This window comes from Eschrichtius robustus, chromosome 17 (assembly GCF_028021215.1).
Source record: "Eschrichtius robustus isolate mEscRob2 chromosome 17, mEscRob2.pri, whole genome shotgun sequence".
Taxonomy (NCBI): domain Eukaryota; kingdom Metazoa; phylum Chordata; class Mammalia; order Artiodactyla; family Eschrichtiidae; genus Eschrichtius; species Eschrichtius robustus.
Genome location: NC_090840.1, coordinates 1,308,994 through 1,323,201, shown reverse-complemented (window position 1 = coordinate 1,323,201; position 14,208 = coordinate 1,308,994). Strand labels below are relative to the sequence as shown.

General features: G+C 40.9%; 1 pseudogene; it reads right to left on the bottom strand.

Annotated features, from left to right (window-relative positions):
- Positions 1–10,524: 10,524 nt before the first annotated feature.
- LOC137751681 (U4 spliceosomal RNA) lies at positions 10,525–10,594 on the bottom strand (annotated as a pseudogene).
- Positions 10,595–14,208: the final 3,614 nt, after the last annotated feature.

The following is a 14,208-nucleotide window of genomic DNA, read 5'->3' as shown; positions in this document are numbered from 1 at the left end:
TGACCCACCAGCCAGTGTCAGACTGAGCATTCACCCCTCTTACTCTGCAGCTCTTTCTTCTAATTAGCTTTCATAATTTTCCCCAGTTGTTTTTTAAATTTTATTCGAGGCTTACCGTAACTGCACCATTTTCATTTAGTCCAAAATGCTCCCCGTGCTTCTCCAGACAGCCGAGGTGAGAAGCTCGTTCCTTCAATGCAGGGAGTCATCCGTCAAGTCAGTCTGTCAAACGCAAAGGTAAGGGGTCAATAAAACAGACTCGAAAAATTCCATGACTTCATAAAGTTACTGAATGAAAAGGGATTCTCGAATGAATGTAACATATAAGAATATCACCGCGATTTATTTTCGTTACTGGTAAGTTTACTTTTTCCCTCTGATACTCAGAGGTCATGACCTCTGCTGGATCCCGGTTTTCTTTACAAAGGTCAGAACCCGGTGCTGCTTCTTCCACTTCCGTGATAGCCGCAGCCAGAAAGCCGGCGTGACCGAGCCGTCGGTGCCAGGACCCTTCTCAGTGCTCTGCTTGTGTTACCTTATCTGGACCTGTGAGCTCACCCTGGACAGAGAGAAAACAGGCACTTGGGGGTGGAGCTGCTCTGTCCCACACCTGGTGCAGGTGGAGCAGGGGCAGGGCCAAGGGGGGGGTCATCTCCCAACCTCAGAAATCAAAGAATGAGAGTAAAAGTGCCAACGCCAGCTCTAGAAATAGGATTGCTTCAAAGAACTATTATCAGCACTATTGTTACCATTACTATTTTGCAGCTCTGTTTTTTTGCTAGCTTTGATCCCACTAGGATTATGCAGCCAAATACTCCACCCATTCTGGATAAGCTGCATTCAAAGTATGTGAGTGATTTAACAACCCCATCTGCTGCAGCAGGAATGAGGATATATTCAAAGAAACAGAATCGCCAATAAATCATTTGGGACCAATTGAATTCCCTATATATAGAACTACATTGAAAAGGGTTAAATATACCATATACATACACACTAAATATATGAAATTTGTCTACACACAAAAACATGCATTAAAGACAAAACAGTAACACAAACACTTCAAAATAATCATAAGTCTGTCTTATAGCATTTCAAGTTAATTAGAAACAATCAAATAAAAAGAAGCTGAGAACTGGACAAGCGTTATGAAGAGGCAGTTCACAGAGAGCGGCTCTCAAACGGCAGATACAATAGTAAAAAGTTGCTCAATTTCATTATACACAGAATATTGGACAGTAAGATTGTAATGAGCCAACATTTTCTATTGTTGACATAAATGAACCCCTTAAGAATAGTAATTGTTGGTGATAGAGTAAAGGGAAAAAATGGGTATTTCTGCCTGCGGTGTAAATGGAATATCACTTTGAAGGACAATTTGGAAGAAGGCAGTAAAACTGAAACTGGACATATCCTAAAACTCCACAGTTATAATCCTAGTATCTACCTTAGAGCCACCCTGGGGAAGGATGAGGGTGCACAGGAATCCAGAGGCTGTTTGTTAGAGCAATAGGAACAAAAAAGTAAAGAAGTAAATGATCAACTAGTAAAGAGTTGGCCACTATGCAGATGGGTAAATAAAACATGGTGCATTGATATACTGGAGCATTAGACATATAGTAAAGCAAAACAGGCCTCACACACACACACACACACACACGCCTTTTTCTGGGGAAAAATAAGTAGAATAAAAGAGTTGAAGTAATATAGGCATAATTGATTGGTATTTATTTGTTTGGTTTGTTGGACCTTATTTTGCATCCTTCAATTAGTCAAAAAGGTATTTTACTGTATATCTTTTAAAATATGATTTAAATATATGGTTTTGGTATTAAAAATATAAATAAATATAGTGTCTTTCCATTAATTTCATTATCTCTGTTCAAAATAAAGGAACATTTATATAAGGCAATGACAATTCCCTAAAGAATAAAAATTCCTTCTTTGGGTATGTCTTTAAACTCATCCCTGGTCAATGACAAGAATATATCACATGAAAAGATGACAGATTCATTGCTATGTAAGTGCAAATATGTGGCACTGGCTTAGGGAGGGTTCAGAGGGTAGAAAAGGAGCAGCTACCAGAGACTGGAAGCAGCAGGTGTGTCTACGCAGCATGGAAACAGCGGGTAATCTGTTGCTGAAATAACCAGAGCAAGGCCGCCCACCTGCTGTGACGATAGTCCTTCTATAAGCCTGGAAACGTGGCTGGAAAGAGTGAGCGTCCTTGTGTGTGTGGCAAACATTGGCCATTTCTAAACACACACTGCAAAAGAGAAATGAACTCCAGCAAGGATCGGGCAGCTTTCATAAAGCAACGGATAAGACTAAAGAGAGTGCGAAGAACGGGACAGGCCCTGTCCTGGATTCCAGACTGAAAGAAGTAAGTCTGTCAAGATCTCTCTCAGTGATAAAAGCCCAGCACCCAGTTAAATAAAGCGACAGTCTTGCAGGGATTATGCTTCTGCATAAATATGCTTCTGCAGTGATGGTGCTTGTATCCTCATGGGAGAGGGAAGCAAAGTCAAGTAAACAAGTTGATGCTAAGTATTAGCGAGTCATCTGAAATGGGCTGCAGCCTGGGCGTCTTTGGAGAGCTTCTCTAGATGCCTCTGAGCTAAGAGTAAAAACGAGGACACACATACAACAAGGTTAGAGAAACGTTTCCCTGGAAGAAAGAAAATTAGGTGCAAAGGGAAAAGGGGCCGCAGTGGCCTGAGAGAAGTGAGGTGGGACGGGAGGGTCGTGAGTCACACATCGCTGGGTGGCCCTGGCCGCCCGGGAACTTTACTTTGTGATACAGAAAGAGCAGCACATCCTACACGAAGCAGAGGCAGTCCTGAGATCTCAGAGGAGACACCCAAACACAGTCTCGGGAACCGGTCAGAACAGAATTTGCACTCTCCAAATGTATTAAAAAATATTGACAGCAACATACCTCGTACCTGGAGCTTTGTTATGACCATTTCACAGGGACTCAGGGAAGAAGAGATCATTTTATTTTTTTAAATTAAAAAAAAAATTTATTTTATATTGGTGTATAGTTGATTTACAATGTTGTGTTTCAGGTGTACAGCAAAGTGATTCAGTTATACATATAGATGTATCTACTCGTTTTCAGATTCTTTTCCTATTTAGGTTGCTACATAATATTGAGCAGAGTTCCCTGTGCTGTACAGTAGGTCCTTGTTGTCTATTTTATGTACAATAGGGTGTGTACGTTCATCCTAACTTCCTAATTTAGCCCTCTCTCATCCCTTTTCCCCTTTGGTGACCATAAATCTGTTTTCTGTGTCTGTGAGTCTGCTTCTGTTTTGTAAATAAGTTCAACTGTATCATTTTTTTAGATTCCACGTATAAGTGGTATCATGTGATATTTCTCTTTCTCTGTCTGACTGAGATGACTTTACTTCCCGTGGATCATGTCTGAGCATCAGAGCCCCATCCAGTCCCACGCAGCCTGAGTCATAACGACTTTATGTTCAGACTCATCTGTAGAAACGGGTGAAGGAAACTCAAGGCCGAAAATTGCTCAAGAGAATCAATAAGACATTTGCTCTGTGAGTAAAAGATAACGTTATTAGACATAAAATTAGGGTGGAGGCATAAACCTGATTGAGAGCCTCCTTGGTCCCTTTCCTTTGGTAACTGAGTCGCGACTTTGATATCCAGTAGATGCTCAGGAAGCAGATTAGTTGAATGGGGGGGGGGGGCTAGGAGGGGACAAGCAGAAATAACGCCTTAACACCAGGCACTGCTTCCATCAGACGCAGCCCAGGCCCGGGGCCTTCGCTGCCTGTGTCCTTCCCCCTCCCTCCCTGACAACCTGCTCACAGGTGACCTGGGGGCAGATCCCTGGGAAGAAACCTGATAATTCTGGTGAACTGAAAACCAGCTTTTTTCCCCTTTGGACCACAAGTTTCACTTTCACCAGGCCCCAAAGTGTCAGATCCACTAGTATGTTCCTGGGTGCCTGTTTCATTTCCTGCGCAGGTGGCTTTTCTGTGTCAGGACCAGCAGGTTCCCCGGCAGGAGGGCGGTGCAGGCGGCCGGGCGAGTTCCTCGCCTGGTGCCAGCTTCCTCATCCTCAAATGCCAGCCAGACGTTTCCTCTGTGGAACCACAGGTGATGCCAGGTCATCCTCTGGAGACACACGGCTTCTCTTCCACGGCTGGCACTCTTAATACCACCTCTGCATTGTGATGTTGATAGGTGATGCCATTTCCTTATCATAATCCACAAATTTAGCTACACCTAATCAATCTCACTCTAAAGATATATTTACAAGTTTTCAAGGAAAAAACACTTAAGTGGTTTAACTTCTGCAGAGATATTTTTAAGCATCTTGAGTCATTAACGGTTGCACTTACCTTCTAGTAATTTCAGAGTGGTGTGCACACAGCTACTATAAATAATAAATGGATAGGGGATAATGGCTACTCTTTTGAAACTGTAAGTGATATACTTTTGGAGGCATAAGTTTATTTTTATAACAGCTTTTTAGATCAAGGCTATGAATACACGATCCTGGAATATCAAATATTTATCACAGAGTTGCTATAATTGTTTTTTAATGTGACCCAGCACATCCAGGGAAAATGCCAAGCTGATTATGTCCGGACATAAACTGAGTAATGCATTCTGAATGAGGCAATAGCAATTAGACTTGAAGACACATAGATGCATGACAGTAAACAATGGTAGAATTAAAAAAAATCTTATGTTACATTCTGGCTTGGCAGCGGATTAAAGAGCTTAATTGTTTTATTCATTACAATTTCACAGAATTGAAGACATTTGCCTAATATTTAGGATGTTAATGGAGCCATTCATCTAACAAAGAGAAATTATGTGTATATATATTTGAAGCATATTTGAAGCATATTTGTATATATATTTGAGCATATTTGAAGAAACCAAGCCACATCAAATTGAGGGGAAAATATTCTTCTCCAAACATCTTCTAAGCCTCTCAAAGTAATCTAAATCCTGAAAAACAGATTATATTCCTCTTTTGGATTTTTTTGCCTGTGAAGGGAAATTCTTGAAATTTGGAGAACAGTTTTCCAGTGAGAAGAATATATGGTCCTGATCCTGTACAGTGTTTAATTTGTTAAACAGGTATTTATTATACAGTCCTCATTTGGGAAATATTTATTGTGGGAATTTGGACGAATCACTTAGTGGCTCAGGTGCCAAGCTGTATTTGTGTGTGGAGTTGTCACATGAAGAGATCATCACGGCCTTCACCTTCTCCACTTGGCTGCCATGGGGGTCAGAGGAGCTAAGTTGCATGCAGCTCCCATAAACCTGAACTCTTTTATGAGTCAACACCCTCTTGATGCAGAGTATAAGGAACAATTTTTCCTGTCTTCTCTATAAAAATAAAATATTTACATTAATTTCTTTTTAAAAAATTTATTTTATTTATTTATTTTTGGCTGCTTTGGGCTGTCGTTGTTGTGTGTGGGCTATCTCTAGTTGTAGCGAGTGGGGGCCACTCTTTTTTGTGGTGCACGGGCTTCTCATTGTGGTCGCCTGTCTCGTTGCAGAGCACGGGCTCTAGGTGCACGGGCTTCAGTACTGGTGGCTCATGGGCTCAGTAGTTGTGGCTCACAGGCTCTAGAGTGCAGGCTCAGTAGTTGTGGTGCATGGACTTCGTTGCTCCACGACATGTGGGATATTCCCAGGCCAGGGCTTGAACCCGTGTCCCCTGCATTGGCAGGTGGATTCTTAACCACTGCGCCATCAGGGAAGTCCTACATTACTTTCTGAGCAATTCAGAATGATGGATTTAAGAACCCCAACAATGTGTTTTGGGATTTTATTAAGTAGAAAGTGTAAAAGCTGAATAAGGAAATGGTCACACTTACATCTGATATTTATTGACAGAATAGTGTGACTAGTTGAAAAGCTGAAAAGTTTTTTAAGCCAAATGTTTCATTTCAACAGCACTAAAGACACAAAAACTCTAAACACACTAGTCTCCCCCCCCTAAAAACTTCATCTGGTCTGCTGATAACGTCTTTCTTAAATCAGCACTTGTTCAAAGTGTGAGATAAGCCTCAGGATCCAGAGAATTAGGGTGAAAAAACAGATGATAATTATCCTGGATTTTATATGGATATGGTGGGTGTATCTGGATTATAATGGAAGAGAACACATGGTGGACAATGAAACACTGGAGATCAAAGGAGCAAATTGAGGCATAAACGTGGGAAGTTCAGGGGAGAGAAGAGGGGTCACTGGTGGGTCCTGGGACGTGGGCTCTGAGTGAGGAGAGGAGGTCACATGGGGAACCCGCATGAGGTCAGAGTCTCAGGGGCAAGTGAAGGGGTAACAGGGAAGAGCCAAATCTGACTCCATGTTGGATCTGTTTCTTTTACTTTAAGCTTCACTCTCCGCTGCTTTTGTTCACTGAGAGGATACTATCTGTACAGAATGGCCTGCCTCGGGGAACCCTGGCCCTCTGCCTGAATGTTAAACCAAAGTGCCTTTGTTCAGGGAAACATCCGGACCTTGTCCACCTGTGGATGGCTGCAAGAAAGAAGAAACTAACACATCCCCTCCCTGAGGCTGGCCATTCCAGGGGATACTTGCAAAACTTACGGCCTTTTTACTTTACTTCCTCATCTCCTCCCCCTCTCTGTGCTATCAAAGAAACTGGCATCCAAACCCCGAGAAGATGGTATTTTGAGACTTTAGTCTGCCATCTTCTCAGTCTCAGGCTTTCTGAATAAAGTCGTGTTCCTTGCCTCAACACCTCGTCTCCGATTTATTGGCCTGTCGTGCAGCGAGCAGAGCGAGCTTGGACTCGGTAATAAAGGGACAGGTGTATGAGAGCCCCAGGTGTGCAGCAGGGGATCTGCACCAAGAAGAAGAAAAAAAAGATGACGCCCTCACACGTGTCTTAGTCTAGGGGTACTTCCGTGTGTGGCTCTGGTGACCAGGCACATAGAAGTCATGGGTCTCTAAGCATAAGTTCAAAGGGAAACTTGCTGATTGAAGTTAAGATCTCCTGTGTCATGAAAGAACCAAAGTGGAGGATGAGTGGCTTTAATATTGTCTGAAATGAATTCAAGTTAGATTGTCATGAAAAGACATGAATATAGAGGGTAGCAAGGGAGCAAACTTGGAGATGTAAACCATCCCCTCGTACACTCAGCCTGCACACAACTTACTTTGCACTGGTGTGACTTTGTTGTTAGACTGTCTTCAACGGCACTTCTTTCCAGAAACCGTAACTCTAGCAAATGGTTTGACTGTTCATTCCAGTAACTTGCGGCAAGACCCATAAAACTCTTCAAGGGAAGCATCAGTAGGCAATTTGTTCCTTTTAAGACTTTGAATCTCTCATCTCAGAGACCTGGCTTTTCTGTTTCCACCAATCCTGGACTGTAGTATCATGATCCTTACCCAACCCTAATCAAGTGACCCCTGTGAAGGGTGTGCTGTAAATCAGACTTTCAATTCTCAATGAATTCTGCACTTAACCTTCCCGCTCTGAGGCTCTCACCACACTCTGTGGGATGGTGTTCTCCTTTATGGCAGGAAATACAATCATAACCTCAGCTTTGTCTCATCTGCAGGTCATGCTGGTGATACTTAGGGTGGCAGGTTTGACAAGTGTCTGGAGGTCTCACACAAGCCTCAGTAAAAAGACTTTATTGTAGAACAACATTTATTGAATCTAATTTCACGATGCTCATTTTATTTCTTCTTCCTGGAAATAAGACTTTTGCGAAAACAGGAGTTTTGTTGGTTTATTTACTTATATTGGTAGAAAAACATTTGGTAAATCTTTTATTAACTCAAAACCTCGTTACAAGAAAACATTACCCATCTCACATCTTTAAGTACCTGGAAGTGAAAATTTTAGCAGTCAAGAACTACGGAAAATCTGAAATCCTACTTATGGCTATAGTTGCAAAAATGGAGCCTGGCTTTAAAATATTTGTCATTAAAAGAGACTGAGTTATTCAACATGGTACATATGACAAAACAGTTTCTGCATATATGGTACCAGCTTCTTCCTAGACCACTATATAACTGAAATCTTTAAAACAATAAAATGTTTTTTATAATGATCCTTGTCATTAGAAACAAGGTAGAGACGTGTGTGTGTGTATACTAAATCATAGGTGGCCTGTCTTAAACACATATCCACCTAAAAATATAGCCTAAAAATATATCAAACACCATCGAAAAGAAATATAGGAAGAAATAGACAAATAATAAATTCATGGTGATGTTAACTCACCCTTACAAGAAAGACATCAGTTGGGCAAACCACCATTAGAGCTATTGGAGATTAAGTAATACAAATATTATATTCAAGCTATTAGATTTTGGAGAACACATATTCTTTTTGAGCAGAATGGAATATTTACAAGAATATCTCTATGGCTGTTATAGAACATAGGGACTCTCAACAGATTCCAAAGAATCAGTGTTCAGGGCCATAATGCTTATGTGTGAAATCTAAAAAAACTGAACTCAGGAACAGAAAATTAATTTTTGGTTGTCGAAGGTGGTGGGTGGGGAAACAGTGAACGTAGCCAAGGAAGCGGTGAAAAGATGCAATAAAATTAAACATTAACAACAAAGTAAAACTGAACAAATTCAAGAGGTTTGAACCTAAATAGCATTTTATTAACTCACCTTGAGTTAACAGAATTAAGAAGAATATTTGAAATATAACCAGGGAATAATAATGAAAATTCTACACGTTAAAATGTAACTTAGAACAAAATTAGTACTTTTGAATATAGTTATTACGAAACTTAAAATGATTGTACTGTCTTTGTGGGTTTAATATGCCACAAAGAAAATCCTGAATTACTTATAGTCGATTTTTTAGTTCTCATGGAATATTTGAAAATATAGGGTTAAAACAAAAAAGAGAAAAATAATTGCAGATGCTGGCATTGAGGAACTCATGCACGTCACTCTTTAGTAGAGATTTAATTCTCCTTAGAGCTAAATCACGGGGCACACAACCTGAGATCCACTTTTATAATTCAGGTTAGTAACGAGGACTACCACAGCTGAATTTGTTATAGTATCTTTCTTTCTTTCTCTCTCCATCTCTCTCTCTCTCTGTCTCTCTGTGTATATCTTCTATCTATCTATCTATCCATCATCTATCTTATGTTATCTATCTATCTATCTGTCTATCCATCTATCTATCTATCTTATGTTATCTATCTATCATCTATGTATCTACCTCTCATCTGTCTGTTTCTAACATCTGTTATCTATCTCTCAAACTACCTATCATCTATCTATCTATCTATCTACATAAAGAATATCTACGTGTTCTTTATTTGTGCAGCTTATGTAACTTATTGGGAAATTCAAAGTGGTTTTATTCGGAGCCTGGTTTGAATTTCAGCTGTTTCACCAATTTGCTGCATGAGTTTGCACTAATTGCTAATCTGTACAATTCAGATTTCCCACCTTCATTTCAAATGAAGATTTCAGTTTAACTCATTTACTGAGATGCCGGGAGTAATAACTAAGGCAGGATGCTGTACTTCTCTCATTAAAAACAATCTCTACATCAATGACAGAGGTCACCATAATCCTCAGTATTTATCCTTTTCACCAAAAAGAAAAAAAAAAAAAAAACAGCCGAATGTCATTTGTTATATCCCAATTTTAGAAAGACCTCTAGTATTTGTGGGGAAAACCATATAATATGGATAGGTACTTAAGCCACCGCTTGAGGTGTACAACAACTGCACAGAACCTAGTAAATGGAGAGGAATCCAGTACGGCCAGCTGTCTGGGAACAGGCACGCACGACACTGAAGAGCCGGGCTGGGCTGTGACGCTGGAAAACCAGTCAACACCACCCTGGAGAGCTGATAAGGGAAAACCTGTCAGAAAGATCTAAACAAATGTGTGTGCTTCTTTGGTTCCAAGCCTCACGCATTTCGGACGAGACGCGCTCACTTGTGGGGCTGCTGAATCTTCCCAGCAACGTGGCCATCAGCTGCCTTTCTCCTCTCTGGGCAGCTGTGGTCTCTGCGGTAGGAAACGCTCCCTCCCCACCGCTCCGGCTGAATTTCTTTGTCCCATGATCTTTGGAGCAAAGACCTTTATCGGTGATGCCTCTCTCTGTCAAATGCATGACTGGGTCAATTTTTACTTGTGCCAAGAGAAGCCCTCTGTGACCTTCTCAGTTTGGGTTATGTTCTTTGTATGGTGGACTTTGCATTGACTATGAAAACATCTAATTTATATGTGATTAAGTGAATACTCAAATTACAGGATCTAAAAGTAGACTGAAGAGAACAAGAAGAAGTACATTTTCAGAATCAGCATGAAACTTCTGTGCAAAGTTCCTCCAGTGCTAGAAAAGATTGGTAGAGAGTTTACCAAAGGTGTCCTACATTTCTCTGAATCTGTAGAAGGAGAAAATCACCTTGGAATTCTCCCTCCCTCCCCCCTCACCTCCTTCACCTCCCCCTTTGCTTCCTTCTCTCTCTCTGTCTCTTTTTGTTTCTTCCTTAATTCCTGTCTTTTCAATTAGCAATAATCGCACCTCGGATAAACCTCACTGGCTACTATCCTGCCACTGCACAAAGCTTGAAGAAGAGTCACACTTGTGTGTTCACCTTTAATTTCGCGGATTTGAGTTGGGTAGGATGGCACAGGTCTTCACCCCTGGGCAGAGCTGCTTTGCCTAAGAGCCCTTAGGGGGCAGAGCAGGGATGGTGGACGTAGCATACCGGAAGGTGGTTCTAGGAACATTTTGGGGAAAAAAGAGGTGGGACCCTGACCTTTTCCATCGTGAGGTTCAGTGTTATCGGAACACGTCCTCATTTTGCTGGCAGGAAAGGGTCTTGAGGTGCAATTCATCGTGATACGAAGAAGTGTCAGACTTAAAACTGAGGCGTGTGTAGAGCAGAGGTATTTCCGTGACAGTATCTGTATTTGGCAACCACAGATCTATCCATCTGCACAGTAGCTATGCTTTCAAAACATCATGGGGACAGTGGTTGAACACAGACCCAGGCCCAGGCTTCCAGCAGGTGTGGAGAAGGGCACTGCTTGCCCCCAGGCCCTGCCAGGGACGAGGGCTCAGGCCCCCCAGGCTGCTCCCGTCTGACCCTCCGCCCACGGCCGCGGGCTGCCTTCTCTTTCAGGCCAAAGAAACACTTCCAGTTTTCCACATGTTTCTCAGTTCACTCCCTTTTCCTCTCTAGTTTCTTGGGGGTTGGTCAGAGCCATCAAAACCCAAGACAGACAAGCTAGCAGAACTCCTAGGTATTTATAGCCCAGAAATGCTGAAACGTGCAGAAAAAGCACCTACACACAGGATATTCTTGGCTGCATTGCGGCACTGGCAAATTATGTGAAACAACATTAATGCCCATCAATCAGGAACTAATTAAATAAATTATGTTACAATCCATATAATGCCACTTAAAAAGAATGAGGCTGTTCTGTATGTGGCAATAAGGAAAGATACACAAGATACATTGACAGGCACACAACCAAAGTGGAGAACCAAGTGTGCAGCAAATGACCATTTGTGTGGGGAATCAGAGGAGAAAGGAAGCCATGATTAGGGAACAGGGAATAGGAAAAGGCTTATTTTCAGCACATTGTGCCTTGTGGATATTACATAATACACACAATGTAATACATACACATGCACAAAATATATCCACTTACTTTTTTAGTAATGAATTAAACAACTAAACATCACCAAAAGCAGGTAACTTTATAAAAATAACACCAATGGAATGGCTTGAATCAATGAAGTCTAAATTTCTGCCTAACCACTAAAATAAACTATATCACAGAATAAAATAATAAATCAAGATCATGAAAAGTCTAATTCTGCAGTCTAGGATGGTGCATTAATCACTCTGATTTTCTAGAGCATAAATAAGTACGTTCCTTTCCCAACATAGTGAATGATACATTTATAATTTATAGGGATTAATCATCTCCAAAGCTGCCTTGTTAGCTACACAGCGTACTCCAGGCACTGCGAGAACGGGTTTAATACACTCATTTTCTACTCTTAGGCACACTTGCAGATTCCATTAATGCCGAAAATGTGCACTGAATTTCTGTGTTAAGAAGTTTTTTTAAAATGCAAGGAGTTATTGAGATTTGCTTTAGAATTAGTAAATACCCAAGAAAATTAGCATTTGTATGACATTTTATGCCATTAAGGAGATTTGCAAATATTAACCTCTTAATCTTTTCCAAACATCTTTCTAATCCCAATTGCAGGCAGTATTAGTAAAATGAGTTTACAAGAACAGGAAAGTAAACAAGAGTTTGTGTAATCATATATATACACCACTTTACTTAAGCATGGATAATTCTTTTTTTTTTTAACATCTTTATTGGGGTATAATTGCTTTACAATGGTGTGTTAATTTCTGCTTTATAACAAAGTGAATCACCTATACATATACATATATCCCCATATCTCCTCCCTCTTGCGTCTCCCTCCCACCGTCCCTATCCCACCCCTCTAGGTGGTCACAAAGCACCGAGCTGATCTCCCTGTGCTATGCGGCTGCTTCCCACTAGCTATCGATTTTACATTTGGTAGCATATATATGTCCATGCCACTCTCTCACTTCGTCCCAGCTTACCCTTCCCCCTCCCCGTGTCCTCAAATCCATTCTGTACGTCTGCATCTTTATTCCTGTCCTGCCCCTAGGTTCTTCAGAACCTTTTTTTTTTTCTTTTAGATTCCATATATATGTGTTAGCATATTGTTTTTCTCTTTCTGACTTACTTCACTCTGTATGACAGACTCTAGGTCCATCCACCTCACTACAAATAACTCAATTTCACTTCTTTTTATGGCTGAGTAATATTCCATTGTATATATGTGCCACATCTTCTTTAAGCATGGATAATTCTTGAAGGTTATTCATACAAAAGTTGTTTTCTTGTTTAATTTTGTTATTTTTTTTGTTTCATACACTATGAGATAGATTAGTTTTAAATGTTTATGAATATTTTATTCAGTTACATACTGATTAATATCAGGATGTTTAGTGGTTTGAAAAAGTATAATATCAAACTGAAGTACGTTTTCTTTTCCATTGTAGATACTCTTTACAACCATCATTCAGTGGATGAGCAGGATACTAGCCACAACGGAAACATTTCTGCAGCGTTTTGCATTTCTTTACCAGTGTCCCTGTGTTCGTTCTAACTAAACTTCAGGGGTCTCGTCCTTCTTTATTTCCTGCAATAGAAATTAAAGTAGAGATAAGCTAGGCAAGCATAAAAGTTTAATGACTTAGTGGGAGGAGATCAAAGATTCCTGCACCCAAAACTGGGACTTATATTTCCAAAGAACTTAATGTACTAATTTGTTAACAAAACATACAATTTTATACTATGTATTATTATTACATCCAGGACACATACCCCATTACATTACCGTTCTCCCTTTTTTTATCTGTAATTTATTCACAAAACTAAGATGTTGTATTTTGAGATTTTTAAAATATCTGTAAACAGCTTTACTCTGATATTTTGACATGGGATAAACTGGACAATTTCCTAAATTTTGACATAAGTAAACACCATGAATTCATCATCACCATCACGGTGATGAACACACTTATCACCCCCAAAATTCTTATGGTCATGATGACTTTCAATAAAGCTGCTCTGAACATTCACATACAAGACCTTTTGTGGCTCTGGACTTCCATTTCTCTCGGGAAAATACATAGGAGTGGGTGGCTGGCTCCCGTGGTAGGTAGCTTACTTTCCTAGGGCCCCTGTAACAAGCCCCCAGAGAGCCAGTGCCTTAAAACAACAAAAATGTATTTTCTCAGAGTTCTCAGGCTGGAAGTGCAAAGTTGAGGCGTCTCAGAGGCTCTGGGGAGGACCCTTCTGGCCCCTCCCACTCCTGCTGTCCCTCAGCATACCGTGCCCTGCGTCCACACCCCCAGTCTCTGCTTCCGTGGTCCTTCTTCCTCCTCCCTGCTTCCATCTCCTAAGGACGCTGACATCAGCCGCGACCCTCCTGGGCTACCCAGGACGTGCTCCGTTCCTCAAGGTCCTGAGTAACCTTAGTTCCTCAAGGTCCTGAGGATTTTGCCTTGTAAGGTCATATTCACCAGTTCCTGGGATTAGGATGGGGACATATGTTTTGGGGGGCCGCCTTCCAATCCACTACGACAGGTGTGTGTTCAACATTTTATGAAATTG